This window comes from Falco punctatus (assembly GCF_963210335.1).
Source record: "Falco punctatus genome assembly, chromosome: Z".
Classification (NCBI taxonomy): domain Eukaryota; kingdom Metazoa; phylum Chordata; class Aves; order Falconiformes; family Falconidae; genus Falco; species Falco punctatus.
This window is the reverse complement of record NC_137586.1, coordinates 63580538-63607620: the sequence shown is the minus strand read 5'-3', so window position 1 is coordinate 63607620 and position 27083 is coordinate 63580538. Positions and strand designations below refer to the sequence as shown.

Sequence of the window (27083 nt, the reverse complement as noted above, 5' to 3'; positions counted from 1 at the left end):
GAATTGCCTTAGAATTTAAAAAGACTTAAATTTCTGATAGCATCAGTATATTTCAGAATAACTTCAATGATGTTGGTCTTGTTGACAACATCAATTGCATCTGTTAATGTCAGATACTTAAAATCAGTCCTCAGACCTTATACTTTAGCCACTTCCCTTAGAAAATTAGTAAAAAGTGGCAGGTACTGATATGGCACATGCTGACTTTTATTCTTTGCTTTAAGTATACTAATAGTCTATCTCCTAAAAATCTCATTCCATGAGATTGAAAGTGTCTTATCTTATAACAGGAGTCTCTAAAATGAGCATTTTGCTACAAAATGCTTAGGCAAACATATAGAATGTGATGCAAAGGATGTGCATAAACTTCAATGAACAACAGAAAAAATAAATTACACTCCTGTGTCCTTTTAAGCATAACCAATAGGGAGCTGTCTGGCTACATTAATTTTTACACTTGTTTTAGCTAATCTGAGATATTAATTTAAAAGCTAATACTAAAGGATATGTACCTGTGGCATTCACTGGAGAGCACAAAGTCCCATAACAAACAGGTAAGCAGCACTGCTCCATACATATCAAAAGAGAGGAGGTTAAACTGCTTGTCACAATGTTGCAGAGTGGTTATCAGAAATAGTATTTTGTCAACGTCCTATGCTTTAATAGAAAACACAATTTGATGTCAATTACAAATATGAAATGAGGGAGGCGTTAGAAAACGTGATGACACATGCAAGCAGCTTCCTGTCACGTGTCAGAGTGTTCTAGCAGAATATTTTGTTAATTGCTTCATTCTGCCCTGAAAAATACAACAGTGAACAAGACACAAATTACAACCAACAGTTAAGTATTTTACTAGCAGTCCTTCCAATTTACTTTGCTTCTGATCACATTTTTCCCAGAGCCATCTCTTAACAAGCACAGAATTTCTAAAGGAATGCTCTTTTTGACAAACTGCACATGAAAAAACAATAAACCCAAAATAAAAAAGTAAAATCTAAATCTTTTCCATTTCATGAGTACTACACTTCTAAGAAAAATCTTTTCAGCTCCCTGAATTCCAAGGTGTTTATTCATAATATCCTGAAGTGTTTTGCAAAATCACTTTTACAAAATGTGCAGCATCCATAGCATCTAAAACAAAGCAAAAACTTCCTTTAAAAATTAAACTTAAATGATCATTAATTTTAAAAGTTTCCCCTATTTCTCTTTTTTACAATAGAAATTCTAACCTAGAATACTAATTAACCTATGAGGCACAAGTCAGTTCATGAAAATCTGCTCTTGAAACAAGATTTTTGTTTACTTTTCAGGTTTTAAGATAAGTTTCATCAACTAAAGTATCAAGAACGTTTGTAAGTGAAGTATTTTTCTGGGAATTTGCATGCAGTCTCTGTTTTAATCTTTCCTTTTTGTGGAAAGTATAGTGGGCATGCATCCGTCTGTCAATCAATCAATCTAATTATCTGTTTCTTGTATGTGTGAGATTGTGTGTATGTATACACAGTATACAGTGTGTCTACACCTATGTTGTTCCTCCCTCTGAATATTAGGGGGCCAAAAATAGACACTTGAGGTCAGCAGTAAAAATTTGGAAAGCAGTAATCATCAATAATGTTAGCAGCCAGGTAATAGTGAACAGAAATACAGTTTTCTCTGCCAAACAGTTGGAATTTTTGGTTATTTCCCATTTTAAAATAGGATTCCTAAAACTGTTTAGTATCTGAGAAGGCAACTGCTATGCTTTCGTGCCCATACAAAATCTTAATACTGGGATCTCATATAGTAAACTGACAGAACTAAATGAATTTCCTGTTTTCATCTTAACTCCTTGGGTTTGGCATAAAAATATGCATTAATGATGCAATTTAAATAAAGAGAGCACTTAAGTTTTCTACATTTCAAACTAGCTTGTTTTTGAAGGTTTCTGTTCAATGTCATTACAAAAAAAAAAAAAAAAAAAGAAAAAAGGAAAAAAAAAAACCCAAAACAAACCATCCTCTGTCAAGTAGCACTAAGGTTCAGGTAATTTAAAAACCCTTGGTTCTCTACACCACAACACAGGGAGATACTGGAAAATCACAGATATTGGTTTAGACATCTGAAACGGGAGAGATGTCATTACAATAGTACTGAATGGTGATGCATGTCATTAAAAGAAGATGTTGCATGACATGTCTTTCAATTATTTGGATGCACTAGAAATACTGCAGGAATTTCTCTTAAACAGTATAAAGCTAATGGCATGCCAATCAAATTCAATGGAATGTCACAGAAATGCAGATGGCTCGAAAAAAAAAATCATAGCATTCAGTTTATTGTGTCCCCTCCTCCTGCTAGAGAAGGACTATCTTTTACAGGGAACATGAAAACAAGGCAAGCTGGCATTGGCATCCCACTTACATCCCCACATTTGTTTAAAAGCAAAAAAGGAGTTTGGCATAAATCAAATTTGCTTCAAAGACAAGCAAATACTATCCTTAATAAAAGATCTAAGGTGTATATCCTAGCTCAGGGCTCACACACTTCCAGGCTGATTGGAGATACAGAGTTTAACAGACCAGCACACAGGGCACAGATCTCTAGAAGAAAATTATCTCAAGAGGCCAAAACAGGTTTCCATGGCTTATAACTGATGGTATGTGAAATGGGGGAAATATATAATGGAAATGTTTAATAGATGCTTATATTTGAATACTGGAACTGGCATGGGGTATTTCATAAAGCTTACTGCCCAGCAGGGGTGAACGGTCTTTGGCTACACTTCAAACCATTATTATCTTTCCAATGATTGTTAATTCTTCTTAAACACCTTAATCATTATTTCTTCTTTAATGACATATTTTTAACTAGAAGATTCTGCTTGCAGTGATAATAATTTTCAGGTAAGCAAAACCAATCGGAGCATTTTATGAGGAAAACAGAAAGATATAAATGAAATAAATGCATGCACAAGTCTCATGCCAAAGGCTGGAATAAGAAAGAAAGGGAGGAAGGAAGGAAGGAATGATGCATGATATGCAATTAGCACTTAATTTACAGTAGGAGAGCAGAAAAAAGTGTTGGGGTGGGAGCACTGAAGGGTCAATGGAAGAGCTGTTTCTGCAGGAGTCCATGGGTTACTTTCAGGCAAACTGTAGACAATTAGTAGGAATTGAGTCAGTGCTTCAGAAAGATTTGGAGAATACAAGAAAGGAAAATTACAGTTTCAGTGGTTTTTTTTTTTTAGTGCCAGGGTGAGCTGTTTTCCCAACAGCAGGGTTCCTAATTATGATTAGCTATTTGCAATTGTGGAGGAAAATGTGTTGAGTGTCTACATTTTCATCAGGATGAGAGGATAGGCTGTTGAGTTTTCTTCACGGGAAGCACTGGCCCTTTGAAAGGCTTATCATTTTCTAGGCAGGAAAGAGGCTATACATTAGAAATGTTACAGGATGGGCCTTCTTTTGACAGCTTATACCAATATGTTATTGATCACACTGCACACACACACATACACACACACACACCCCCTTCTCTATTTTACCTATTATAGACATAATACAAATATGCAAACTCCTCAAATTAAAGCATACCATATTTTAATTAAAATTATGTTTTGGAAGCTGATACTAAGTAATAAAAAGAAAAAATGTTTCTACATTGACAGAGTAGGTGTGAGAGGGAAAGTTGGAAACAAGTTTTCATTACGCCTCTCTCTGAGGTAAGAGTGGAAGGTAAACTGCTGAAAAACCCTTGATTTACAAATTTACATATACTTGATACTTTCTCAAGGGTCTTAGTGATTTCACATGTCCCTAATCTATCCTCCAGCCCAGCTCATAGCAAGAAGGACAAAACAGGAAAAGCAAAATACTTCTTCCTTACTCTGGTTTCCTGGTAGAAACTCTGCATCACTGAAGCTGCCCTGCATCTAACTCCATATTTCCTAAAGCTATTCATTGAAAATCCTGTCTTTTTGTTTATCAGCAAAGATCCTTGCATTTTTACAAGTACTCTACAAATTAGAGTAAAGCAGAATGATGGAAAAAAAACCAAAAAAATCATAAATTCTCTTATTTTGTGTAGAGAAAATTTGTCTATACAAGCATGATCTATTTTTACATAAGTACATACTTTTTAAAAAACAATAATAATCATGACTACATCAGGAATAATACCATTGGTAAAATCTCCATCGTTTAATTGGCTATTACCTAGTCACCTGTCATAGCTTATTTACATTCCTGCCATAAAAAATGAAATTAAGGTGATCATTCAGAGCACAGTGAACAGAAAAAAATGCTAAGTATAAAAAATGAACTATCAGTGACCCAGAAAATAACCTTGTTGGCCTCTGTCACAGTGATGCTTAGCCTGCATCAGGGAATAAGTCTGTACCATGGCTTTATAAAATCAAAATTGTTAAGCAATGTTTTATGTATTGGCCATTATTGTTATTCTGGATCTAGATAAGCACAAGGCTGGAAATGACAGAATCCTGCCTGATTGTTTTTTTCTCTTTAGAGTAATGCAAAGGTAACTCATTTGCCCGGAGAGCATCATCTTCATTTCCTGATTAAATGCAATCAGAGTGCTTTGGCTGGCAATCTGGTCTAATTTAAAAACTATCATACCAAGTGATCACTGTTAATAACTACCAATATTATACAGCTTTGAAATGAAGGTCAAAAGCTGTGGCTTGAAAGCCAAGACAGGATCATAGCTTTACTGTTGCTCATGGGAAGATCCTTTTGCTCTGATCTAAATGGGTCCTATGACAAATGCCCACAGTAGGTATTTTACTCACCCCTCATAGAAAGAGTACTAAAAAAAAATGCTAGGGAATAATAGGGTTTATCAGCCTTTCCATTTGCAGAACCTTGGATTATACTGCTTCTGGAAGTTAACTAAACTTCCTATTGTAGCTACACAGAATGCTTCATTCCATATCAAGATTTGGTAAAGATTTGGTCTATCAAAATAGTACTTATGCTATTACTAAGTACATATACTAAGTGCATTATGGACAAGGGAGAAGAATCACTGAAGTGCATTGGCACTGAAAATGTAAAGAATTAGCCAAAAGAGCCCAAAAGAACAGTGTTGAGGCAGCTACAGACACACAAACACACATACAACCAGTCAGACCTGATTTTCTTTGGCAGTGGACCAGTCTAGTATCACATCAGAGACAGGCAGGTTCCCACCATTATGCCAGCAGTTCTCATATTTTTGTGGTCCATAAATGCAAAGCAAGGATAGAAAGTTTTTGCTATGATCAGCAACAGTAAAAATCACAGAACAATTTATTTCATTTGGTCATCAGCTGCATGGCTTAACTATGAAAGCAAGAGCAATGCTGAATGACAGGAAAGGAGCCCTGTCACTCATGTATGGGACCTCTCACGTCTTCCCCATGATCTCCAAGTGCAATGTGCTGGCAGCTATACTACCTACGTTATGCAAGAACACACTTTTCACAGAGTGTCTCCCATGCTCCATCTGCAGAGGTCTGGATAATTCTTTTAATTATAGCTCAGACTTCTGATTGCATAAGAGTAAGCTATGGACTGAGACCCTCAAAACATTTTCACAATATTGCTGTTCTAGTGATACCAATGATGAGACCAGCTGGTGCTCTTTCTGTGGAAAACACTGATCACCATCAACACCACTACACAGACAGCAGTACAGAGGGTGTACTTTCAGCTTGGGCTTCCCTGTTGACCATGTCCAGTGCTGCTGGTGTTTTTTTTCAAAAGGCACTCACCTTCAAGCAGCACAGCATCTGAGAGCAGGGAATACACACATATAACAATAAAAAAACAGGTACACACACACAAACACAAGGCCATTTTTAAGGAACTATAATTCACACTAAATAGATACGTTAGTTTACAGAAAAGGCATTTGTACTTTTTGTAAAAAGTGATCATTGTAAATCTTGTAAGGATGCACAAAGATACATTCTTTTGTTCACGAGTAACAAAGAGCTTTAACGCCTGCAGTTTCAAACCTCTGTGCAACCATAACAGTGTCACTGCTGTAGCACATCCATAATCTGTAGCACATTTTGAGATTCTCAGATGAAAGGCCCTATATAAATGGAAACTATTATTATCTATATAGCAGACAGATCTGCTGTAATATGCTGTTCTCCTCAGGGGGCTCAGGCATGTGAGCTGTTAAGTACTCTCCATTTCCATTACATCTCCTTGGAGCTGAGAGCACTCAGCATCTAGGAGGATCAAGCACAGAACTGAGTTTGGGCTTCAAAACCACAACCTTCATATATGCAAAACTTCCATCAAGGTTTTTAGTCTGTGCTTTGGGTTGTGGTAAGTGCGACAAAAAGAGGAAGTGTAGCAGAAACATTAGAGAAAAAAGCAAAATACAATAAAACTCTAAAGATATAAATAAATTACTTAAACCATTAAAAGGGTTATTGCTGTTTGAAGACTAGATTACTGAAATTACTGTCCTCCCATCAGATGACTAAATAATGTACAACATAAAAGAAGAGACATTGTACTGGCCATAAAACTCACATAGCATCAACAGTGAAATACACATTTATTAAATGACATATAAAATTAAATAATAATTACACGAGCATTAAATGTGGAAAAAGAAATTCAAACTGTGGCTGTGCATAAACTGAAACATTTGCTTTGTTTTACCCAGTGCGCACACACAAAGCAGTAAATTTCTCACTAAGGGTTTTAGGTTTTTTTTCCCCTCCCCCCACTGGGAACAGCACAATTTCAAATCCTCAGTATTTCCACCTCTAATTGCTAGAAGGGTTCATTATCAGCTGTCTAAAGTGCAATATATCAACCTTGCAAAGCTGATATACAAAAGACTTTCACACATCTGATGGGCTGCTGTGCTAAATACATCTTAATTTGTGCTGCATCTGCTGTTTTCTAATTTGTTTGTCATGCTGTGAATGCTACAGACTTTGCTACAGCAGCTCCCTGATTTTTTATTTTTAAAAACACAGCAGCTACTCAGAAAATGGCTGAGTGCCACCATTGTTCCTCTGATCCATGGAATGACATCAGTTCTCTTATATTAAGCATTAAATACTTGATGATATATGTTTAATATATTACATACACATGGTCCCATATGTCTCCATATACAAACTATATGTACGTGTGTGCTATTTACATCTTCCCTGTTAGCATGTGTTAGATTATAGATCTCTTCAAACCGGTTTCTTTGCATTTAGAAGAATGCTTTATGTCCTGTGTGCCTTCAGTTTTTACTGGCAATCCACGTTTTTGGTCAAAAACCTGGAAGAGGCGTGCTGCCAAAATCCTAATTCTTAATGATTTTTACACATGAATGAAGACTAGTGCCTTTTTTTTTTTTTTTTTTTGCATATTGAAGAGCATTTGTGAACCTACCTACAGCCCTCAGTGAAATGAGTTTGGTGTTCTCTGTTCAGTCCCTGCTGAGCTGAAAAGCAAGTGGTAGAACAACATGTGTAATTCAGCATGATTTAGAATAGATCAAAGTCTCTGTACAGAAGAAGCCTCAGCTTGAGCTGGCAGGGAAATTAAATTTCTACTCTTTTCTCTTTAAAGTGGAGAGTTTTCCGAATACAGTGAGTGAGCACTAACACTGGGGAGAGTGCAATGAACTTTTAGTGAAGCAGCCTGTGCTGTCATTTACCTTCACAATCACAAGAGTCCCCCAGGCACTCTCCCCCCAAAAATAAGAGTGAAATACCAAGTGGCATTTTGTGCACATCCTCCTGCAATTCCATGGTTTGCAAGGTTAGAAAGGTGTCCACCTGGCACCATACACAGCTTCCAGGAGAACCTGATCTCTCAGAGCCCTTTCTTTTAGGAAGGCCAAACCACTGCCAGTCACGCCACCACAAAAGTCAGCTTTCAAAGAGATTTAAAATCACACACAAAGCAGAATCTTGTCATTGTCAAATCTCTATGTGGTGTACACAAAATGAGATACCATAACCCAAGCCATAGATTTATTACAAATAATGTCCCTTATTTTTTCATGTTTAACTGTCAGTCTTCCCAGCTAGACAAGAAAATGTGTCTTGTGCACGGTAGGTGAGATATAATGAGGAGGATAACTCCCTTTGTTTTGACACAGCCCGGGCTTTAAAGGAGCAGCTGGAAAGCAGATTTACTTCTCCTGCTTTTTGCAGCATGACTCCTGATGCTCCAGATATGGAGAGTTATTTACATAATCATAGAATCATAGAATCGTTTAGGTTGGAAAAGACTTCTAAGATCATTGAGTCCAACTGTTAACCTAGCACTGCCAAGTCCACCACTAAACCAAGTCTCCAAGCACCACATCTACAAGTCTTTTAAATACCTCCGGGGATGATAACTCAAACACTTCCCCAGGCAACCTGTTCCAATGCTTGAATCAGTTTCTCGTCTCCAATGCCAATCAATTTCAGGTGTCAAGTCCTCACAAGAACATGCAGCAGCTATTACAGAGGCAGGCTTTATGACTGGGGAAGCCATAGACAAATCAGTGTTACCATAAAGGAGTATGTTTAATCAACAAAGCATATTGTTCATCTAGTATGGAAGAAAAAAAACCCTCATAGAGTAACAGCATTTGTAAAGGTTAATCGATTCAGCTAATTGTAAATGCTCTCAGTTGCCAGTCCCTAAACAGTTCCTTTTCTTTGTAGCTGGTAATTCACTGTGGGATGCAGCAACACTAAGCTGGAAAGAAGGGAAGGGAAGGAAAGCAGTCAAATTTCTCATTACTCTCCATGCTGTACTCTGCCTCTGCCTGTAACATCAATGTATTTACCACAGGGAGATAATCTTTTCTTTCTGCTAGCATTGCCTTTCCTCCTTCATTACCCACAAAACAAAGCAAGAGGTCTATGCTTCATGGTCCAGGCAGATGAAAAGGAAATCAGGGTATTGATCTTTTTGTTCAATTCTTTAAAAGCCGTGTATGACTAATCAGTGGGGTAGTTATTGCAGTGCTCTTTATTTCATGGCCATAAGAAAAGATTTTTTTTGTTCGCTAAGAATTGTTTCCTGTAGAAAAAAGGACAATCAACATGTTTCTGTGTGTCTGAGAAGCAAAGACAGGGCCACACTACAATAAAGCAGATAGAGTCTGATTTGAAATTTTGTCTCTAGCCCAATTTAAAATCAGCCTGTGAAGGCAGGTTGATAGCCTCTGACAACTCATGAGCTCTGCACTTGTTTGTTATTTCTGAAAGCACTTTGGAGTTTTCTAAGGTTATACCTAGTCCTTTTTCAATGTATTTCCTATTCCCGTTTCTGTATCCTGAGTCTGAAATACAAAAAGCTTTCCTTATGGCACCCACCTCAGTGTGCCTTTCAAATAATGCCAAAGTTACCACATCTGCTTGAAGGCACTGTTTAGTTTTGTCCCTCATGTATTTCTGGTGTTTACAGCAACTGAAAGACATTAGCACCTTCTAATTGTACTTTTACAAAGCCAGCCAGAGGTCAGAGACTTCAGGTCTTCACGGAATCAATCAATATTGATTAAAGGTCAAAGCAAGTGCTGAAAACACAGCGCACACTCCCACCAAACAAAGCACCATCCTTCCTGTAGCAACAAGAGAAAGAGGACAGAGGGAGAAATAGCAGCTTGTTTCATCCCTTTCTTCTGAGTCCCAGCCGCCAACACCCTTCTTGTCCTCTCCGTGCCCCTGCCAGCACCTCCTGGCTCATTGTGGCCAACTAAGCCCACCCTTTGCTTGGATATCCCGCAAGAAGAAAGCTCTGGATATTTTTTCTTGTGGGTATTTTAAAAATCTCAACGCAGACTTCACTTGTCAAATGTCTGCCGGGACAAGGCTCTGAGGATCAGTAACAAGGATATATCCAGGAAAAATACATGTTCATACAAGGTAATTCAGCTAAGGCTATCACATAAGTGCTCTGCTAGGATGAGTATTTCATATTAAACTGATAACTATATGATTGGTTTGGTTGTTTACAAGTAGATCGTCTGATATTTTGCCTCTCTTGCTCTTTTAGCATATAGGAAAGTCTGTTCCTACTGGGCATATCATTAAAAAGTCGAAATTCAAGGCAAATTATTAAAACCAAAAGCTGTTACATCAGCTGAGGAAACATCTGAAGTACAAATTTCATTACTGTGATGACAATTACATTTTTAATTTGCTGTGTTTAATGAGTTTGTACCTTTGCTCCCAATTCCTAGTAGAAAAATGTGATAAAATGCTGAGTTGTGGTGGAACAAAAGCAAAAAACACAGTTATGGAAAGTGTGTTTTATTAAGCAGAAATGCTCTTCCTACAACCATTGTTTCAGACATAAGTTAATAAATCATTTGTTTATTTTACACAAATAATTGCAACTTAAGAGTGCCACACAGCTTTACAGCACAAGGAACACAAAGGAAAAAATGTGCTTCTGCGTAACAGCTCAGTATCAGCCTAGATGTTAAATATCCTAAGAGATCCCTTATCTGTTAGTTGTGCGCTTCCTAAACCATAAAGATCCCTTTCCTTTGTCCCTGTCCTCTTGACTTAACCTTCAGGGTGGTGTCATAACTTTGAGAAGAGCCTCCTGGCCACGTTTTGGCAGCTGCTCTAAGTTTTAATTCCTATTAACTCATCTCTCACACAGCAAGGAAAACTGGGACCCTATTACTCTGTGAGGTCTGGGGGTATGTTGCTCTTCACCTCATTGTTGCACTCTCCACCACTACCATATTGCTCTCTCTTATACCTTCTCCCCTTCCCACTCTCTTCCCTCCACGCCCTTCTTTTTTCCCTTTTTTTTTAAGGAAACAGTTTATTTTTCTTTCCAGATGGTAAATTTTTATATCAGTTTAATAATCTCTTGAAGGTATACTGGAGTATTGCTCAACTCACTTCTAAATTAAAGTACTTATTAAAAAACTTTGAAGCACTTTAACAATTTTAAATCATGCTGCACATAGCAATTTAAAATTATTGGAGCAGTTTTATAAGCACTTGAATTTGGAGGTGATCAAAGACCTGAAAATGTGCAATATAGGGTAATTTAAAATTATTAGAGTACTTCACATTTTTTATAAGCTTTTCAGTTTGGAAGCGATCAGGTTCTGACTTGTGAGCTTGCACATTGTAATGTGAGTGCTCCTCATTCTTTGAGAGATACAGTCTGTTAAATCAAACTACTTCAGTAATTGTAAATTGCTATACACACAGCATGCTTAGAAACCTGAATTCACTTCTTAAATTAAAAATATTTTTCACTCCAATACTGTAAAAAGTGACTCTTGAGTGACACAAGAGCAATATATCCTTTTGGAGAAGGTTGGCTGAAGTTTCCCAGGATGAAAACAAACAAAAAAGTCTACATCAAAAATATTTGAAGAGGTCATATGAGAATATTTTCTATAAGCCTATATATTGAATCTTCAACAATGCTCAAAATCAGCCTTCCCCATGCTCACACACAGTGTTCTACACATCTTAATTTCATCAATAAGAATTTGTAAGATCAATAATCATATACAAAGCTAAGTAAGACTCATACAGGAATAATGTTGTGTATTTCCATGTTGCTCATACTAGTGATTAAAAGTAATCTCACTAGAGACTTTTACAACTTCTAGTCTTTCAGTTGAGTAAAGCAGTTTTGTCCTTGTTCAAGACAACATTTCATAGTCTCCTCTCTGGAGGAGAGAAGCATCCTCTCTGGAGAAGAGTCTCAAAACAAAAACCCCACAAGAATTCAGACTAGACATAAGTGAGGATCTCTCTGTAGGCATTGTTGTATATGTGTAACATAAACATATAAAATATACTTTATACCAAAAAAAAGTGCTTTTAGGTATTTTGTGTCAGGGTTTTTATTTACCAATGGAAAACTTCAAACAATAAGTACAGCAGAGAAAACAATACAAAAAATGGGCTTGCTAACAAAACTGGAAACAATGAAAAGTTAACATTATTTGTGAAAGAGCTGAATTGCTGTTACTTCAGAGTGCTGCAAGCCATAGAGTGCGCCTATCAGAAGAAAGCAAGTAAGGGTGCATGGAAGCAAGTAAAGCCAAGTAGCTTTCCATAAAAACAAAACATCTCTAAGAGTTCAGCAAAAGGGCAACAGTAGCAAGACTACAGTGCTCTGTGGTAGATGAAAGCTTTAGACTTTAAAGTCAGATCTAAGAGTGCAGATATTTGTGTTTATCTTTTGTGATTTGTGTTCCTCTTTATATTAAAACTGTAAGAATGAAATGATGAGCTGATTGCTCCCATGAACAACAAGATTTCAGGCAGGCAGATGGGATTAAATATTAATCCCAAAATAGCATCATCATTAATTACCATGTACCAGCAATAAGTGCTGTATTTATGGCAATCCTTAGTGATTCAGTATTTATAAAATTTGATGTAATGATTTAACATGCAATGTTTCAATGTCAGGGCTGCAAAACATGAAAATCATGTGAAAACATTTAAAGAACCACTTTTAGCTATTAAGTAATGAGAAAGCACAAAGGGATAAGCTAATCAGGCAAGTAGTGTGTCTGAGAGAAGACTGTTCAACTTGGGTGAATTTAATACAACTGTCAGTTTGTTTCTTAGCTTCTAGAAACAGAAGCTGCTTGACAGTGTAACCTAACCCAGAGGTTTGGAGCTCACAGTGAACAAAACTATGTAGAAAAGACCCAGATAACTGTATAATACACAATATTAGGGAATAAACTGTCTTTCAGGGAAGTTTCTTCCTCTGCTGTTTTCACACAGTAATTGTCTTGTGGCTCATATTCCAGGAAATTATATCTCTTCCTATGAAAATCCTCATGACACTATATATATATATATTTGTTCATGTAATTCATTTCTATCAGAGTCCTGTAGAGTGTCTGTTCTTTTTGATTTAATGTACTAAAGAACTGCACAAGTTAATGCACTATATTTTACTAAAGTTCTGTATAAAAAGTATTTCCATTTATCAGTTTAAAATTCCAGTCTTGTCCACAATCATTGAAACAACAGCTTTCTTTTTATACAGGGTCAAGCTTCTTAATACTACTCATGTCTTAAAAATGTCAAATCACTTTTTAACTTCCTTTCATCTACAGTTCAAATCTGGACTAAATGTCCCCTTTCTTCTGTTGTTCCTACAGATGCAACTTCAAAGAGCACTTCAGAAAAGCTTTTGCAGGATTTGTATTTTTATAAACGTATTTTTGGGACCTCCCTTTTGATTTTTTCTGCGCACCTCTGATAGCAGCACATGTCAGAGCTATTCACCAAAAGACACTAGCAACTTTTTTAGGAAACCCATGCTGTTTGTTAATTCAGTAGGTATACCACTGAGTAGGTCACCACATTAGCAGCCATCAGCTGTTTTAAGTATAAAACCTCATCTGCCTCTCTTCTTGCAATACATACAAGCCCACAACCCAACATTACATTGTAGCTCCTGGAGTCACCTGTGGAAAATTTACTTCTTTGCTATCAGAAGATGAGTCCCAGTTACAGTAGTTTATTCCTCTGTTCTATTTTGTCCAACTTCTCGCTCATTTTAATCCCTTTCTCAGTAAATCAGAGATGTACTTGTTTACTCTGTGATGTTTCTATGTAATTCCATCTAATTTTGGATTTTGGCTTTGATGCCTTCAGTGCACACACATGTTCGTATTCCGTTCAGACAGCAGCACACCAAGCAGTAAACTGGATATAATCTAGCTCTGCTCTTCAAACTAAAATTAAACATATTATTTTACTCTTATTGAGTTTACAGTTTATCAGTTTGTGTTCTGCTGTTCAGCTAGGAGCTATAGCTGTTCTAGCTTCTTGAACACATTTTATTGACTGCAGTCCACTAAAAATTCTGCCCCTCATCAGCAAACACAGCCAAGCTCCCTTGTGGTTACACAGTGTTGTCAGAGGCTTTTCTCAGCTCTTTCACTTTACAAGATCACTTGTCCCTAGTAATACATATATAATTCACGTATGAACTAGAATAGTTCCCCGAAAGCCATTCATTCCCAGAGGAAACTACTCTTTAATTGTTTGTTATGCCCTCTCAGCAGGGAGGCTGACTTACACCATACATGTGCATCATTTTATTTAAATGACAACCTACCTTGCTACGAAAGCTGCCTGAGCTATTTGATCTTCTTCCACTAAGGCTGCCAACTACAGAAAGTCCCTCGAGAACAAAGCAGCAGATGAAAAAGAAGTGCTGCTGCTTCAGGCAAGCCCTTTTAGCCAGAACTGTAATAGCAGCAATGTGCAGCAGGAAAAAATACATGCTTCGAAGGTAATTATGGTGGGCTGCATCTACCTATCTTTATTTAAGGTACACATTTTAGGTTTGATTTCCTTTCAGTGGCAAAGGGAACTGCAAACAGCATCAGCCTAAACAATTGAGCACTAACTGCAATCCAGAAAAAGAAGCTTCTCTCCCATCCTCTGCCATCCTCTCCGCAAGGATCACACCTTGCGATAAATGCTGCAAGGCTGATGTCCTGCGGCAGCGTGCCTCCCAGATGCTCCAGTGGTCTCTTGGTCCTTCCTGATTTCACGCTATCGCCTCGGTCCCCTCGCTGGGTCACTTCCAAGACACCCCAGGTTGCGTTGGAACTCTTTTCCAGCACGACTTGGGGTCAGCAACACCGTTGTGCTGCTTTAACGGACACCAGAGAGACGGGGGATAGAGCTCAACACTGCATGAGAAAATAGCACCTCACAGAGCAATGCAAAAGCACAGGCTGAACAAAATTGGCTGTTTTGCTTGACAGATGTTTACATGAACCCTCTCTTCACTTCTAATATTTGGGAAATTATTGCCTGAGGTTTGCTTTGATTTTGAAGTTCAAATGAAGCATTAAAAACTATCCCCACAAAGGAAAGCAGAATTGCTGTTTCACTGGATTTTGAATCCTAAGCCTCAAAATCACCCCCAGGTCTCTCAAAAAGCTTTATGAAGGAAAAGGGGCAGAAAAAAGCCCCAAGCAACACACCACCCTTTGCCTGGACCTGGGCTGACTTTCAAATCTGAAATGAAACACAAAACTAGGCAACATTTGAGTTAACGTTTCAAAGTAAGTTGTAGTTAGAGGGTTAGATTCAATCTGAAAATAATGAGTAAGCATGTTGGTTTACATTACGCCTCTGTATTGCTTCTGATGATAAAACTCATCATTATGGGAATGATTATGGAATTTTTATTTCAGGATTTTTCCTAACCTGAAGATTATCACCTACATTATGGAGTCTGAAAACAAAAATATATGGCTTTGGCATAAGGTATAAAGGACATGCCCTGCAGATTCTTCAGCAAGATTACTAAGTCAGCAAAGTGCTCATCTTCAGCGTCCAAATCAGGTTTTAATGGCTGGAGGAAACACCACAACAGAAATTTGGGAGTGTGATTTTATACTTTCTCATGCAGCACAGACACTATCAGTAAAGGTCTGAGCTATTTATCTCCGTCTCTTGTTTCAGCGTTGAGTGGAAGAACTTGCAGCCAGCAGCACAGCACAGCACAATCCTGCTCGGGAGAAAGCTGGCAAGGGCACTGAGTTTTTAAGTGGCTTTTACCAATCCACACTGTTAGCACCTGCTGCCACTGCAGCTTATCCAAAAGCAGCACTGCCTCATTGGCTTTCCACCGCTCCGACTGGAAGTGCCCACAAATGTGGCATGGATGACATGCCTCGGCAGCAGCTGAAGAGGACTTCAGAGGAAGATCTGGGCAGACGTGATTCACATCAGGGTAACCAATTTAGAAAGCCAAAAAAAACCCAATCCCGGAGAGGCAAAGGAACACATACATGTGTCAGGTAACTCATTCTTGCATCCCCTCCATTTTAATAAAAGGATCAGTTATGTTCTGTGTATTTATACATCCATTTCTTTCTTTGCAAGCCAGTGACAGCCCACAGAGCTCTGCACAGATTTGCCAAAAATAATTACTCTGGTCACTTAGCAAAGCAGAAGATCTGTCATCCAGAAACCTATTGCCTAGCAACAGTTCACTTACCCTTCCTCCCTTGCAATGAGCAAACACTGCCTGCCCTCCCTGCTCCCCTCTTGTTTTTATTGGCTTTCTGGCTGCTGGCAGAAACCACCACTCACCTGGGTGTAAAACCCCTCCTGACAGGAGGACTGTCTGTGCCATTTAGGTCCAAGTACATGTGAGAAGATGCGTCTTGTTACTGAAGAAAAGGTGCAACTTCTGCCTTTGATAAAATAGTTTCACACTATGAACGCACTTCAAATTAGATCATCGGTGTGGTAGCTCTGGGCAAACCGTGATATGGTGTGGTGGGGGGAGAGAAAAGGAAGTGACAAACCCAGCCATACCAGGCAACAAATTGTAGCAGCACTACCTGCAGCTGTAAGACACCTAATTTTCCTCAAAGGTTTTTCATTAGAAAATATTTTATTATTACTGTAACATTATGCAATTGTAAATTAATTTCTAATCTTTTTTCATATGAAAGTATTTAGGCAGGGGGTTGTGGAAAACAACTTTCCCTGTGGAAGTGTTCCTGCTCCTTCCCCCGACTCAGGCAGCACCATTTGGTTGCCTGATGGTTGGTGATTGTCAGCAGTACAGAGCTTTTTTTCTTATTTTTTGCAAAGCATTATTTTGGATGATTGCACAATTTATTTTGCTAACAACTTTGTGTAACATTCTGTGACCCTTTTGGACATCTCAAAGCTAGAAATTAAATTAACATGACACAACTTTTGCCTTTCTGCTATACCACCCACCTCTCTGCCCCATGTTACACCAGGGGAGCCTCAGACCTGACAGCTGTCCTTAATCTCAGTAGTGGCACAGCTAGCTTTTAAGTACCAGCTCTCCCAGAGCTGTATGCAGATAAGTGACAATTATCTAAGATATAAATACTGTATATTCTCCCTATGGCACATCTGTGCTGCTTCACAGTGTAAAACTTACATATAGGCTGTAGCTATATTTGTCACTGCTTGGCATGCATATAATAATAGGCACATTCTAAAAGTTATTTCAGATTTAAAAATGTCAGAAAGTACTCACTCCAAACGTTTTTCTCCGCTAGTCAGAAATAACTCTAAAAAACCCCATCATAAAGACACAGAGACTTTTTGAACTGTCCTAGTGCTCAACACCTCACGTCCATTTCCCAAAACACAAGATACCAGAAATCAATCTTTATTTAAAGAAGTGTTAGATGTCAGTTTTGAAATACACAACTTTGAGATGAGATTTTAACTTGAGTTGCCTTTGAACACCCAGATCATGCAGTAAACAAAGAAGATAAGGGGGAAAATATTGCTATTCTATATATCAACATTTCACTGCTTTGACTAATGGAGTGTTCTTTAAATAACAACACAGTGCCCTTATAAACATTTGCTATTATGTTTTATTTTATGTTCACAGTTTTTGGAAATTGTTTCAAATTTCTGGGGAGGTTATCTACTGATTTCAGTATTGCTGTTACTTTATTGCTTGTCATAAAATGTTTCAGTCTGAAATAAAATATCTCTCCCTACCACTCTTGTCCCTGCCCATTTGGCAGTGATTTTATCTTTTGTTTTAAATGCTGCAAAAACTAATACTGTGTCCTTGTTCATGTGCCAGCATCCTTGATTATTTCAGCTGCAGTATGAACAGTTTGGTGAATACTGTTTGATAGTTAGCTACTGCTGAAGAACCTGGAAAGTAAAAAGAATACTTGCTGTTCAGCAAATCTTCCCCTACCCCCACCCACCCCCCACCCCCAACAGGAATATGGCAATTCATTAATGAAAGAGATGCAGCAAATCCCTAGAACAGTCTCTGATTAAGATCCAATTTAACGGATCTTAATTCCAGGTCCTAAACTTTGACTTTTTCTATTTCTAAACTATTTGGCACATAAATTGAAGACATGAGCTTAAAAAAAAATAATGTATAAAACATGAAAAAAATGTTTCTAAGATTCTTTATAGTTTTTCAGCTGAATTACTTACTTTTTCTATTTTTTTGGTAACAGGCATCTAGCCACAGATTTAAAGATGCCCTCTTAAATGTAATTAGTTTCCTACAGAAATGTTCATAGTGTATGTATCATGTGTTACACTTTAACAAATAGAAATGCACATTCCAATGCATTCATTATCTTAGATGTTAATAATACCAGGCTTGATCCAGCATCACTGAAACATATGGGAACTTGCATAGTTATCCCTACAGAAGCAGAAACACAGTAATACTATTGAGCCTATGTCCAGATAGAAAGTCTGAATAACATTTTGAACATAACACCACAGAGAAAAAAGTTGAAGTGGAAGAAGTGAGGTTTAGAATGTTCAGAATGAAAAACAAACAGAAGAACAGAGGACATAGATGCAGGGTAAAGATGGGGCAAACCAAGGATGACTATTGGCAGGAACAAATTATGTCTCCCAGAGTTCTATATTACAGGGCACTCTGTTGTACAGGATGTGTAGTAGCAGAAGCAAGCAAACCACGGATTGCGCAATAGTTCAAAAGCAAATACTCTTTTGAGTATTTCTGTTTCTCTGCTTCATTTTCCTCTCTTATATCATGTACCTCCTAGGTTTATAGCAATTGTTAAGGGATTCATGATGCCTTCTCTTCCACTAGCATAGTTTTCCCTGTAAAAGAGGCAGTCTTCTGCTGGTTTGCTGGCATGTCCTACTGTATTACATTTTTTCTGTTTTGTGGGCTGAAAGAGTTTCTTTCACTGATGACTTCAAATTCACCTGAAGTCATAGCTTCATCATCATCATCATCATCATCATCATCATCATCATCATCAATAATCAAAGTCTCCATTTGACTGATTTTTTTATTGAGTTACTACTCAGACGGTTTGAACCTAGAGAAAAAATATCGGGTATGCCTTTAAGTAGCTGAAGTTTTTTCATTCGATGTTGCTCCACTGAGCCAGATCTTAACAACTCTGTTAAACATCATATTGCCCCATATTGAAATGTTTTCATTATTAACCTACATTGCCTTTGTCTTTGACTCAAAGAATACAACTTCATAACCCAGACTCTGCTGGGCTTAAAAGCAATGCCAGAAGTTCCCCAGACTGTTACACAGCTCCATAGCAATGCCTGCAACAAGCACTGGCAGAAACTGATGTATTCATACCACTGGGAAGAATTTATTCATGCCTGAGCTGATGGAGCAAACAAGGACTTGTTTGGTCTCTGTAAGGGCTACCAGTGTCACTGATCCTGGTACAACACAACAATGGAAACATATTTGAAAATTTTCAGCTTAAGCAAAGCCTATTTGAGCTGAGTATATCCATACCTAGTCTCAGTGAATTGTTTAACTGCTAGTTCTTGCTCTTTGTTCCAGTCAGAGACTGTGCATGAACAGCTGCTGATTTCATTACTTTTCAAAAATTTTTATAATACAAACAACCTTCAGCTTATTGTATTAAGTAAGCTTTTGCTTTGAGCTTCATACTTGCTTATAATAGTAATGAGTCCATGCAGTGAATGAGAAGCAGCAGTGAAGAGAGAAAAGAGCCTGCCAAAAATAAGAGGCTTAGGCCATATGGAGACATCAAGGGATATCTCTGATGTGGATGCTGCCAGCACTGCTTCTTCCTTTCTGCTTGGCATTTCTGAAAGCCACCTCATACTTCTGAAACTCTCTCAGGCTTTGCTGTGTAGCACGGGGGACTATTCTCCAGTAAATGAGACATCACTGAGCTCCATGTTTTCCAAAAAGCCTGGAGAGCTCAGTGAAAAATAAAAAGCAGACCTAAGGTACTCCCACAACTGCCAAACAGCTGATTCTAATGGCAGACCCAGATGCCTGCATAGCTTCCCTGAAATTAATGGGACTGGAGGGAAAGGGAATGCATGAGATGGGGGTAACTGGATATGGCATGGATGAGAAATCAGGGCATAACTGTGATCGTAGCAAGGTCTTCCTGCAAGAAAGTCAGTGCTTTGGTCGAGCCTGAGGCTGGGCATTTAAATCCTTGCTCATTTGGCATTCATGGTCTAATTAAAAGTTATGTCCAACTTGTGAACAGCCATAATGCTATACCAACACATGGATATGGCTGAGCAACTGAAAAATTATGTATGGAAGAGAACTGAGTAGAGGAGTTCCAAACAGAAATGTCCAGACAACTATCCATTCTGATATGATTTCCTGTGGGTAAAGAAACATGCCACTGCTAATCCAGGTCTTGGAAACGTTAGCTTAAAAACATAAAATAGTGCGTCCACAGCTGCAAGGCTCTTTTTGTCCTTGGTGAGCTGAGCAGACGGGTGTGGGAAACACCTCCCACACTAATTTTACGTCTGAGCACTAGTATCCCACATAACCAAACAATACCTAGTTATGTACCCCAGATGGCTTTTGGTTTAATTAGTTGGCAGAGAACAGTACAAATTCTGTGGGATTACGTGTTCGTGATGGGCACAACATTTTGCTTGAATTGATTTTGACAACTGATTAAATGCCAGAAGAGCAAAAGTTCATTTTGCAAAGTATTACGTTTACTAAAAAAAAAAAATAAAAAAAATAAAAAAAGCAAAAAAACCACACCCAAAACCAACTTAACCTCGTGGTTGCTATATAGTCCTGACTCCTACTGAGCTTGTAAATGCTCACTGCTTACGTACCTGCTACTGTATGCATTATTGCTTTCAGTAATGCTACTGACATAACTATTTAATATTCACATTAAACTACTACTGCTAGCATTTGATTCCTATTGCTAAGTGCTGTACAAATGTATTGGAATGACCTGTCTTCCCTTTGCGAATGGAGCATAGAAATGGGGCAGTGGGAGTCTGTCTTGATGAATTTATCACACAACATTTAGCAGCTCAACACCTGCATATAGCTACACTATGGCCAATAATTTTTCAAGGAATAACTCATGAACATCTTGTAATAAAGTGAAGAAATAGCATTTCAGGGTCTTTTGACTATTGTTTATTTCAGCTGAAATACGTATTTGCAGCCCAGCAGTCAGACATATTTCCATTGTATGAATGCTGTTATTTTCAGCTTTGTTGGGGTACAGCTAGCTATAGCAGCATCCCCAGAAATATCTCTGATATAAATGCTCCCCATAGTACAGAGGAAATGAAATCAAGGCATTAGGAATAACCTTTCACTTTTTTTGCAAAGTAAAACTTTGCCCTGGCATTTGAATAGAGAAATTACAGTTGTGATAAAATTTACATTTTCTATAAAACAGGAATATAGGGATCTACCTGAAAGTGGTCTGACTACTGTAAAAACTAACCTGAAATGTTCCTTTTCTTTTGCTTTTCAAATGCACTTGGCTATTTACTGTAGTATTTTTCAGTCAAGCATGATCAAAGAATGCCAAGCATGGCTTAGTATTTCTTTATCTACGATGCAACAATAACCTAGAGACAGGAAAAGAAGAACACTATGGAAAGTCTTTCTGTCTCCATTAGCCACAGATCTCCACTAGGACAGCACACAAAAGTCTGACTGTAAGCAGGTGATTTAATACTTCTTCCAATTCATTCTTTCAAATTCAGCAGTTTCAACTCTGAAAGGATTATTATTGTTTTCCTCAGCTGATCAGCAAGCTTTTGGCCAAATGCCTATGGAACAGGGGGTAACCATGAATTAAAACACCTCTTTGGTGAACTTCTGCATACCTGCATGAAGATAATTAGATGAAATTTCCTTAGCTGTAGTCTAGACGACACACACTGCAACAAGGTGTGTTGCATGCAATAAGGTCTTCTTCCCTGTAGAGGAAAGTTTCTTTGCAAATCTGTTTTTCAACCAGAATGTAGGAAAGCAGGCAGTCCCACATGCATTTGTATAAGGGTTTTCACTGCAGCCAGCAGCAGAGAGCCACTAACCTCTCCAAGGTGCATAAAACATAATTCGTCAATATTTAAGCGCTGTTTGAGACATGTCAATTGAAGCAGAAATGTAATGTATTTCACTTTACATTTTATGCTTTGCTTTTTGCTTCACATTTTGCTAGGGTGACATTGTTTTCTTGGGAGGCTCGTTCCTTCACATTCAACTCCAAGTCCCGAAGAAAAGAGGAAAGCCTGTTTCTGTGCAATCCCTCAATGTAGGGCTCCTGGCCACCACATATCCCTCAGCTCATTGCAGAATTATCTTATGGAATAGGTAGCACTGTTCCAAAATAGTGGATCTGAGGAACTTTCCCTAAAATACCACGACACTGCACAGCAAGGTATTAAGGGATACATTGTCAGCTGTCCCGCAGTTGAGCCAGTCAGCAATGCAAGCGCCTGGTGAAAGGGCTATGGAGTCTGTTGCTTAGCCAGCTTTTAGACCCCTGTTTCAAAACACGAACTCTACATGTCTGCATTTCACACATAATGACATCTCCCCCAGAGGCACAACACAAGGAGATTAAGTATTCTCTCAACTAAAGAATAGAAAACACATGCACAGAGAAGTTGCAAGTTGCACAATAGCTTGCTACCCTATTTTTATTCAATTCTATATATTAATCATTAAAACACTAATGAGTTGTTAAAGCACTGAAGAGGTGTTCTGTAAGGATGCTCCTCAGGCCTTCAAAGTGTTAGGGGCCTCTGGACTTAGGAAAGCAGGGAGGCTGGAGGATGTTACTGATTTGTACTATTTCTCTTGTGGGCTGACTAGTTGTTTCTTTCATTACCCCACAGGTTATGGAGGAAAAAGTACTTATCACTTCCTGGGCAGAAGTCTGAAGGATCCTAGAAAAGAGTGTGCTGAACCTCAACCCGGTCCAATATTTATATATTCAGGAAACATTACTCTTCAGATGCACACTACAGGGGCTGTGCAGATGCTTTCTTTGGCAGCAGTGTGTTGCATGCTGTAATTTCTCATTAGCAACAAAGTTCTCAACTACAGTCTAGCTCAAGAAAACTGTAAATAAATTTCACATTAGACATTTTGTTCCTCAATTGTTTTCACATGTTCCTAATAAAGCTTCCTGCTGTGAGGACTGTTGGACAGGAATACATCCAAGAAAAGAGAATGTGCTTTTACCTTATTTTCCATACAAAATGAATGACCATATCGATAATGAGCAATGATGGTTTAAAAACCATATTATGCCATGTAATTTGAATGATAATTTGCAGTTATGAGTGAGATAGTAAAATATACTCTTTGATGGTTCAATGAGGCTGAAACATAATTTTAAAGAACAGTTTTACAGATTCTCCACTTTTCCTGCACTAATACTGACAAATAATATTGGTGACTGTTAGCATCCATTCTGCTATTTATTTCATTTTTTCATATGCAGCATTTCTAGTAGAAGTATTTAGCCACTTGGGGATTGTGTGTGGGTTGGAGACATGGAGATAGAGTTTAAATTCCCACCATTTCCCACATTCCTGTCCTAATTCATGCTTTTGACCATTTCTAATCTCTACCAGGGTCATGACTTAGTTGCTTTGGACTCTCACATTTCAACTTTTTTTAGAATCACATATCTAAGTTAAATCAAATAGCTCTGAGGAAATATTTCAACAAGGATTGACTTTCTCGTTTTTATTGATTACAGTATTGTGTCGTATGACATCTTTCTGCAACAGCTTTCATAATTTTTTGGTTATGCAGAGGTAAATACAGTCATTATTAATATATTAGCATAACCTTACTAGTATGATCTGCACCATGGATTTCTACTACCATCAACCCAAGACCTCTGAGACATCCATTTGTCAAGTGGTTGCTCATTACATCCCCCAGCCGGTCAAGAGAGTCTCTGTTGCTTTCCTGTTTCTTTTTCCATGTCTTCTCTCCTAAGCCACCTGGTGGGGAAGAAATAAAACTTTAAACCCACAGTTATACACTCTTAAATGCCCCAATGAGATCTACTTATGCCCGAAAAGGAAGACAAGAAGAGACTTGACACAAAGACTTCTATGCTGACCTCTCCTTGGTGGTTGCTTAATCAGCTTCTCTTTCTAGTGTGTATCATTCTCCTCTTATATGCTACACTTCTCACTATAAACTTTGGGTGAAGAATGCCTGTAATAAACCTCAAGATTCATTAGTACTGCTGTAATTGAAACTAACAATGATGCTTTATATAAATACATACAGCTGGAATTTCTTCTCTCAGCATATGTTATCAGCAGATCTGAAATTCTTACTTATCATAATTCCTGCCAAATAACACCAATCTCCAGCACTTCAGCATTCAAAGCAATAGCCCTATTTCCTCTAGTTGAGAAGACAGACTTTATAAGCAATGTCATTTTATCAGGTTTGTTGTTAAATATTAATGTGGAAATTAAGCAAGGTTTAAGCATTGGGTTTTAAGATTTATTTTTCATTACATCTGTTTAACAAACCATTATTAATATGCTGTGAAATGAGAAATCTACAGCATCACTAATAAAACCTTTTAAGTGGTAATCCTTCAGAATCCTTCCTTTTAGTGGTTGAGCATTTGCAGTACTAAACCAATGAAATTCACACGTACTGCAATGGAGTAGTGGAGCAATTATTACAACATTTTTTCCAAAGTACCTTAGGCTTTAGATGATTAGAGAGTAGTCTTGTTTCAAACTTTCTGCCAACAGTGAGGCTTTAAGTTGACTTGGAATGTGGATAAATTGTAGGATAATGTATGCTGACAGTTTAATAACATGGGTTACTATCCTTAGTTTGCTTTATGATGTAATACATCTTTATAGGAGTCTCTGGAGATTTCTACTATGATTTTCAAGGCAGAGAGAACTCAATAAACTAAAATACTCTGAGCAAGTATTCTATTTCCTGTATACTTTGGAAATTTTCCTGAAAAATAAATAGGTGCTACAACTTTTAAAAGTTTTTCTGACATGACTTTTTGTTTTTCTTGTCATGTAATAGATTTTAAAGGTACATTTCATATAAAGTTATACATTTTCTTAAGTTCCTTTTTATAATAAATGGTCTTATTTTTCAGATCTCTAGGGGAATTTTCTTTTCTATAAAACACAGTAATTGGTTTTCTTTTCGCCTCTTTCAATTCTCATTATACATGCATTTAGATCATTCAGCTTGAAAAAGTTTACTGGTAAAGGTCACATACGTTTGGGCTAATTATTCCTCATGTTTTGACAAGTACATGCATAATAATGGCTAAGTATCAAGCAGCATAAATCCAAATAACAAAGTCAAATATAAGAATTAGCTAATTCTTCAGCTGCTTTCAGTTCATTTTTACAGGTAATCAGGAGAAGAAACTAATTTAGAATGGAAAGAAATTAGTGGGTTTTAGTAATATCAGTCTAAGTGAAAATAGTTTAAAAGGATATCCAATCAACTTCAATATTAAATAAATTCAATTGCCAGTTTTGACAATATTCTTGCAATGCTAGAATTCAGAAACTACTGAAACCAAATTCTTTATTTAATGTACTTCTTTTACATTAGTTTTTGAAGTGTAATCGCTTTTTAGAATTATGCCTATAGATGACGTTGTGCAAATGCTTTCAAGCCTACTGCTAACATGATTTGCTGTGATTATGTGTCCACAAAGGTTTGTCTAAATAGATGATTACCTAGACAATGTGGTATTCCTCCCTATTCCAGGCTAGCTGACCACACAGAAAGTTTTTCAGGACAATTTTACGAAGCCTTTTTGGTATGAATGATTCAAATGAGCTAGGCTGTTATGCCCACACCAGTATTTATGACACATTCTTTCCACTCATATTGTGTAAACAAAAATTTGCTCATCTGAATGTTTGCAGTAAGTGCATAAATGTAGCCTGAAATAAATCTGTACTGTTTGTCAAATAAACGTTAACAAATACTTCCTTAAAGTATGCACAAGCTCTACTTTCCTGTTAAAATAAACCTATTGTAAAATAACCCTCATTAGGTAATTCCTGAAGGACATGTTGTAAGACCACCAGTGCAGAGAAGGTCTAATGTTGTGATTACAGACACTCCATAAAGACAAAAAGCCAAAACTGGAGCATGTGACCTAAAACGTCTTTTAACTATCATTTAATCCCTTCTCTTTTCATCATCCCTTTGCTGAATCCAGGTAAGTGCTGCAACCAGCAAGCTCCCTGAAGCCTCTCAAGCCAAAACCATTTTCATAGCCCCCACAGGAGGAATACTCAAATTTTTCACCATCGGTGGTCACACTGGCCTCTTGCCAAAAGCCTGAGGGCCATGCCTAATTGACATTTACATCTACATACATTTTCATCCCTAGAAAATATAAGCATACACACAACCGTGACATTTGCTTAGGCTAGTACCACTGACAAGATAATTCACTGAAAACCTGTTTAGATTAGTTGTAAGATTTGCTCTTGCCCAGCTGCCACTGTGCACCCCCACAGGCAGTATGTGACCATCCCATGGGCCACGTACCCAGCAGCAAACCTCCGCAGTGCCAGAAACAGCCAGGACCAGACTTCTGAAGGTGCTTGGCAAATGAAGCATACAGATAGGGGTAACAAATAGGGTTGAAAAACCAGATCATTCAGCCCCAATAACTGCTGTTGAAATATGATACTGTCAAAAATTTGCATCTGTAACCATAAACTTGGAAGCCTACTGCACTTTCTGGTTTTACTCGTTTTTTTTACTTACTATGAAAATGTAAATCCTACCTAGCTCCATGGTAGTCATAAATCAGATGGTTCCTAATTGTGTCGATGGGCTTGCTGAATGACTGGCAGACTTCATTATTATTTCTGTGACTGATCACATCTCTTACTCTGCCTGTGTATCCTAAGGGGAATGCCAAAAAAGCATAAAATGCTGAAGCTAAATTTAGCTGGGACAGAAGTAGAGAAAAAAAATTATTATTAATATTATTAATATTATTAATATTATTAATAATAATATTTTTATTATTATTATTACGTTGCCTGAAAATTATCTTGTGCATAGGCATACTTGCATGCACACATACACCTTTTATTATGGTGTTAGATATGTGCTTCTTCTATATATCACATATGGGGTCAGCTCCCTCTTGACCAGCACAGAGGCAACTCCACTGGGACTCTCTGAAGTTAAGACCACAGCTTATTACACCTTCACCTAAGAGGCTATCCGGGAAGAGACGGTAGCACTTTGTACCTCCTGCAAATCATTACAATAGAGAAACTGCAATAATCAGCT

The 27083-nt window shown here is 37.7% G+C and overlaps 1 protein-coding gene and 1 long non-coding RNA gene across 2 annotated transcripts in view; one reads left to right on the top strand and one right to left on the bottom strand.

Annotated features, from left to right (window-relative positions):
- The window catches only part of LOC308056817 (uncharacterized protein), a gene marked incomplete at its 5' end in the record, with an annotated part of 365182 nt that overhangs the window by 105787 nt on the left and 232312 nt on the right, over positions 1-27083 (bottom strand). The gene's annotated exons all lie outside the window — the stretch shown is intronic.
- LOC308056105 lies at positions 185-17487 on the top strand. The gene is made up of 2 exons (XR_013924708.1): positions 185-13290; positions 14124-17487. It is a non-coding gene; the product is annotated as an uncharacterized lncRNA (long non-coding RNA).